This window comes from Choloepus didactylus, chromosome 6 (genome assembly GCF_015220235.1).
Source record: "Choloepus didactylus isolate mChoDid1 chromosome 6, mChoDid1.pri, whole genome shotgun sequence".
Lineage (NCBI taxonomy): Eukaryota > Metazoa > Chordata > Mammalia > Pilosa > Megalonychidae > Choloepus > Choloepus didactylus.
Window position 1 is genome coordinate 26,067,058 of NC_051312.1, and position 6,788 is coordinate 26,073,845.

Below are 6,788 nucleotides of genomic sequence, written 5' to 3' on the forward strand. Positions count from 1 at the left end.
AGTCTAAGAGAGGACCCACAGAAGCTCAGAGAGGAAGTCACTGGTCCAGAAGCTGAAAGCAATGAAATCCATGAGCAAAGGATGAGCAGACACTAGCCTTGTGCCTTCCCATGTGACAGAGGTGTCCTGGATACCAGAAGCCTGTCTTCAGAGTTCAGGTATTGTCCTGTTGATGCCTGAAGTTTGACACTTCCATGGCCTAAGAACTGTAAGTTGTAAATTAATAGATTCCCATTGTAAAAGCCAGCCTATTTCTGGCATATTGCATTCCAGCAGCTTTAGCAAACTGAGACACTTCCTAACTAGAAAGTCTCTGAAATCCTCATTCCTCTGTAACCTATTAATTACAGTCCTTTCATAAAAGTAAGGAAAGGAGGCACTGTGAAGTTCTAGAAAGAACGACTAGGGATTTTATGAACTGTGACCTCTTCCTGGAACAGGAACCAGACATTGTCAGTCTCAACATCCTTGTCAATCAGGAATTTATAATTGCATAACAGTTATCCTCAGGGTAATGGGAAAGCCTGACAAGATGGTGCTTCAAAGTAGATATTGTTCACAAAAGCTTCCATGCTCTATTCTTAACACAAGAAGTTAAAAATTCTTAGTTTTAGGTAAATGAATCTGATGAAAGCTTTTAATGCTCCATTAGAAGACCCAATATTATAGTAATCATTTTGACTTCTGTGTACAGTATAATTTTACTGCAAATTCATCACATTATATATCAGCACCAAAACTATTTAAAATAAATAAAGAGCTAAACTAATCAAACAAACAAACAAACAAAAATGATCTGTTGGTATATTGCAAAAATGGCTACATTTCTTTACAGGCTCTTACGTCAATCACGGAGTTGCTTTTCCAGTCCTCTAATCTGGCATGGCCTTTTGGTGTGCTTTGGGCAATAGGATGTGCCATATTCTGTGCCATATTAATTCCCAAACACCCTGGGTCTCAGAGGCTTTGAGAGATTCTTCTCTCACTTTTGGAATCCTGTCTCCACCACGTAAATGAAAAAAAGTTAGCTTCCTAGGCATCTGGCCTTGTCCTCTCTGTTTTCCCAGTTGACAGCAAGCTGGTTACCAGATACATAAGGAAGGCCATTCTAGATCATCCATCCCAACTGAGCTAAGAGCTGAGCACACACAATTGATCTGAGCAGACCCAGCTAAGAACAGACAGGTCTGGTGTAGGTAGAATGTAAAATTGAAATGACACCTGATCAAATCCTGATTCCACTACTTGGAAACTCTGTAATCTTGGGAGTGTGTCTTAGGAACACATCCACCTAAGTTTCACCACTTTTAAAAAGTTAAGAAAAATATCTATGTCAGAAGATATAGTGAAGATTAAGGAAAATATAGTTGAAATGTATATGCCAGTGTCTGATATAAAATGATACTTAACAAATGGCAGCTATTTATAATCTGAGTGGGAGGAATAATACCTCACCTATTCATAATACCTGAGCTTGAGGAAGAAAAATAAGAGCAAGTTTCTACTAAGAACAATAGAGGCCCAAATGGGGTTATCATTCAGAATCTTCCTAAAGTACATTAGTTAAACTTGTAATCCTCTCTCTGTGATTTGAGAAAGGAGTTTCAGGCTTAGAAATACAAAGTTCAGTGGCACAGGACTAAGTCCTTTCCCTAAAAATCAGCCCTGACACTAATTAGCTGTTTTACTTTAAGAGCCTCACCTTTTCTCTCTAGAACATAATTCAACATATTAAAAATTGGGATGTACACAGAAATCACCTTTCTATGATTCCAATTTGTTAGCATCTCTTGTAGAATACATCTTAAAATAAAAATAGAGAACTTCAACTGTGGCAATATGGTGTTGGGAGAGAGATTAGCAATCTTTTCACATGCATATATCTTTGGATACAAGGGAAGTTATCACCACAATCTTGTTTGAGGTGAGAGACAATGTACTGAAGAAAACAGCACTATTTCACTTCAAGAGATACATTTTTATAGTTGTTTCCGTAAAAATAAATCATGTGAGCTTGTGCATATTCTATAACTACTCTATTCCTTGATTCTTTATCAACAAATAATTATTGGCTCTTAAATTTTTGGAATCAGGATCTCTTTAGGAATTTGATAAAAGCAAGCATAGTCACACCAAAATGCACATCTGTATAAACATAAAATATTGGAGGGATTTCAAATTGCCAGAAATCTACCCATGGAATTTCTGGTTATGATATTCATATCAAAAGTTTCATACTTAAAAGATGTTCAAATTTCTTTCCAGTGTTAACATTCTATAATTGTAAGAGATGAGAAGTAGATATATCAAATTTACCATGTTTAGAACTGAATTCCTATATTTCACTTCTAGAAATCAATCAATCTGCTCATTCCTCAGATTAGTAAATAAAATTGCACCATTTCAGCTTCATGGGGAAAATTTTGGGCATTATTCTACTCAATTTCCCCATTACAATCTCTTCGATCTCCCAGGAATTCTTGGTGTAATTACATTCATAACAAATCCTTAATCTGACCATTTCTCACCACCTCCACTACTACCACCTGAGTCCAAACATCATTTTTGTCAAGCATATTACAGTAATCTTATAACTGTCCACATCTCTCAGCCCCTACTGTCTATAATGCACAGTACTTTAATTAAAAGTGACAGATCATGTCACTCCTGTACCCTGTACATGCTCCCTGTTTACTCTAAAGTCAAATTCCATGCAATGCACCCAGGTCTGTCCATAAGCTGGCCCCTATATTAATAAGTATTTTCATTTCCAAACATTTGCCCCAACATTCACTCCACTCAAGCCTTGATGACTTTTTCTCTTTCTCAAAAATTCCAATGACACCCCAACATCAGAGATTTTGAATTGTCTCTTAACTCTTCCTGGAACACCTTTCTCCCACATAATTTCATGGCTCACCCACATGTCTTAATCTCTTTCAAATGTCATTTTCTCACTAAGGCCCAAACTTATCCCTGTGTTTAAAATTCATTCTCACCTCCACCAAGTAATTTCCATCCTTGATACACTGCTGAGCCTCTTCTCTAAGTTCCCTTTTACCTATTGTATTATTCTTAATATTAGAAATATTAAGTTTATTACATTTTTTTCATACCAGAATGAAGCATCAAGGGCAGATCTTTTTTTTTTTTTTCTTTTCAGTGTTTTGACTCTGACACATTGAACAGTTTCTACTAATTGACACTCTATAAATATTTCCATAAAGAATAAATGGGTAGTTCTATTTTTGTTCAGAAAAAAATCCACCCTCATGTGGACTTTCACAACTCAATGTACTATGAGACTATTAAGAAGGAAGAGTAAATAAAAGAGGGGACTCATTCCCAAGACCTCAAATCTTGAATTTATAATTAATTTAATTAATATGTGAAAAAAAAGACACAGAAAATATCAGACAACAATGTCTCCTCAATAAATTTCTTTCCCTATAGCAGCCCTGCTCCCTACTTCTTTCAAAATTCCATTGTGGTATTGCAGCCTTCTTGCACATGAAATCATATCAGCAAATGAAAATGTCTTCTCCTGATAGCAGAGAAGCATCAAGTTTCAGAAGCATGCCACATGTTTTGGTCCCCTTGATTTCTCCACTGTGTGAGTGAATATATGTTGGCCCCAGTACAACTACCAGACTGAATTTCTGATTTTAAATGACTGCCAGATATGTGATTGGATGGCACACTAATTTAGAAGAGAGCATTTGAGGGTATGAGTATGAGAGTATGTGAGCATGCATGTGGATGTGTGTGTTTCTGTGTGTGTGTTGTGTGGCACAGCAGTTATCCTTCGAGAGCCCAGGCCAGACACTGAAGCCCCATTCCTAACATCAGCTAAGGGCATGTGTCTGCCCCTGATCCCACCTACTTGCCCTTGTTTAGAAAGGCAATTTCCTGGAAATGTCACTCTTTTCCCGCTCTGATGTTTTAGAATGACTTTGCTGATGCAAATATATGTATTTATTTCATAGCCCTTAGGGATTCCTTCCATGCAAGAACCCACAAAAATTTATCTAGGACCCCAAGTCTCAATTATAATTCATTAGTAGTTTGTGGATGATATATTATTTAGGATATGATGAAATAAGGGATGCCTTATTACAAATTGACTTTATCAATATGCCAGAACATAAATATTAAATGTTTCTGAGAACAGAAATTTTAGAAACTGTGCTAATTAGATTTTCTAGAATATATCATGTGGTCCATATTTATTCCTTGTAATATGATCCTTGTTCTGACTACGCTAATCCTTCCTTGACTTGTCCTTCAGCAAACCCTGATCAATCCTTGGAAAACTATAACACGAAATTCTAATGCAGGAACAACAATAAATTTTAGAATACTGCTACAGGTATGAAATATGATGCAACACAATAAAATATTCTTCATTTTAATTATAAATGTATCATAATTGATATGAACAAAGAAATACAATCATTCATAAAATTTGTTTGTTATAAATAATTGCTTCACCCAGTAGAGACTGTCACTCTGAATCTTGCCCTTAGGTATAAAGATTTTTAAATCTACCTATATCTATCTATGTATCTGTCTATCTATCATCTATCAATCTATCATCTAATTCTTTCTCTCTTATACAACTGCTTTAGTTTTGCTCTTGATACTTAATTTTGGAGGAAAATTTATATTGCTGGAAACTCATAGTGACCCCAGGAAAGATGCTTGTTCTTTCATGCACCTAAGAAAGTCTGTTATCTTTATATCATGGCAAGCCAGGGGACAAGAATCAGAAAAACTAAATAAACAAAACTTATTTGTAGTTCATTCAATAGTAGGTCACTTTCTTAAAATTCCTAACTCATTCTCTTTCCCAAAAAGGAGTGTAGTACCTCTGAAATCAGAATTTCTAGTTTACCCACTTAAATCTTCTCCTAAGAATGATGTGATCAAAGCCTATCATTAAAAAATATATAATCCTAATAATGATTCCATAACCAGTTGAAATATTCCCATTTTCACAGAACCTTAAAAAATTCTATAGAGAATTTATGAACTGTCAAGTGGAAATAAAAATAATTTCAGCTTTTCTTTTAGTAATATCAAAATTGAACACTTCTATCGACTATGTCCCAAGCAAGCAGAAAGCAGTTTTTTTTAAAACACAGGCTTATTTATCCTACAATATATTTAAAACACACTTAAATACATTAGTACACAGCTTATAAATACAAAAAAAAGGTGCTTTTCCCACAGTATCTAGTTATTCCCTACCCAATAGTTTTATTTGTTTTTGAGAGTTCCAAACGATTACAATGACATGGAGAAAATTTGTAAAATTAGAACCATTGTTTACCAAGTATTTTCAGTTGAGATAACTTGGCTCTGTCCAGTGTTTTCCTCAGGGCTTCTTTCACATCTTTATTTCTTAAGCTATAGATCAAAGTGTTCAACATTGGAATCACCACAGTATAGAACATGGACACCACTTTATCCCACTCCAGGGCATGGCTAGTGATTGGTCTAGAGTAAATGAAGAGAATTGAACCATAGTACAAGGTGACAGCTGTCAGATGAGACCCACAGGTGGAAAAAGCCTTTAGACAGCCTTGGGTAGAGTGGATATTCAAAATGGCAGCAATGATGAAGAGATAGGAGGCAAGAATGAGTACAGTGGAAGTGATGATGTTGAAGGCCAGTATGAAATAGAGCACAGCCTGGTAGCTCTCCTTCACATCACATGCCAGCTTCACTAGAGGGGGCAGATCACAGAAGAAATCATTGATGACATTGTTGCCACAGAAGTTCAGGGTACATGTTTTGCTAGTGATGATAATAGAGTTAAGAAAGCCACCAAAGTATGAAGCTGCAACAAGACTGGCACATAACCTTGGGGACATTGCCTGGGAATAAAGCATGGGTTGGTGATGGTGACATAGCAGTCATAGGCCATGGCAGCCAACAAGTAACACTCACTAAAACCAAGTCCACCAGTGAAGAGGAACTGAGCCAAGCAGCCAGCAAAGGAGATGCTTTTTTCTTCAGAGATGCAGATCATCAGGATTTTGGGGGCAAAGACAGAAGAATACCAGAGGTCCAGGAATGACAGACTCCCAATAAAAAAATACATGGGTGTGTGGAGTTGAGAATCAGCACAAACCAGAAAAATCATGGTAATAATCCCCAGGAGACAGAAGACATAAATTATGAGAAAGATCAAAAAAAGTATTCTTTGTAACTGCAAGTCGGCTGTGAACCCTAAAAGAATGAACTCCTGCAGTTTGGTGAAATTTTTCTCTTCCATTGACTTTGGATTTCTGGAGTTCTTTTCTTTGAAAAGACCAATGAGTACATCATGACTTAATATATCATCATGCCCTTCTTCTCATCATTTGCCATTTTAGAACATTAAGAACCCAATTGACACAACTACTTGTCTCAAGGTGAGATGTGTTCATGGTAAACTGGGAGTTACTCCTTTCTGGATAACTGGGGAACCAGTTCTGTGCTGCTGTCTTAAGATCTCAGTTGTGATGCCCACTCTACATTGTGTTTCACCTTGTATGTTTTATCTAATTTATCCTCCTTTTAGGGGTAGGGTTAGTTGTTTGTCTTCTCTTCTGTATATACTTAAGGTGATTGGGGACCATGGAAATGGTATTCAAATAACAAAATTTGAAAGAGTGCCCTCATATCACTTCCCTTTTTTGTTTTTTCCAGAGATTTACATGGGTAAGCATAGTTTATTCTACTAAGTGTATTTCAGAATATCCTCAGAATTTCATTCAACTAATTTTTGTAAAGGCAATTAC

General features: G+C 36.2%; 1 pseudogene; it reads right to left on the reverse strand.

Moving 5' to 3' along the window:
* Window positions 1-5,315: 5,315 nt before the first annotated feature.
* LOC119536778 lies at window positions 5,316-6,280 on the reverse strand (annotated as a pseudogene).
* Window positions 6,281-6,788: the final 508 nt, after the last annotated feature.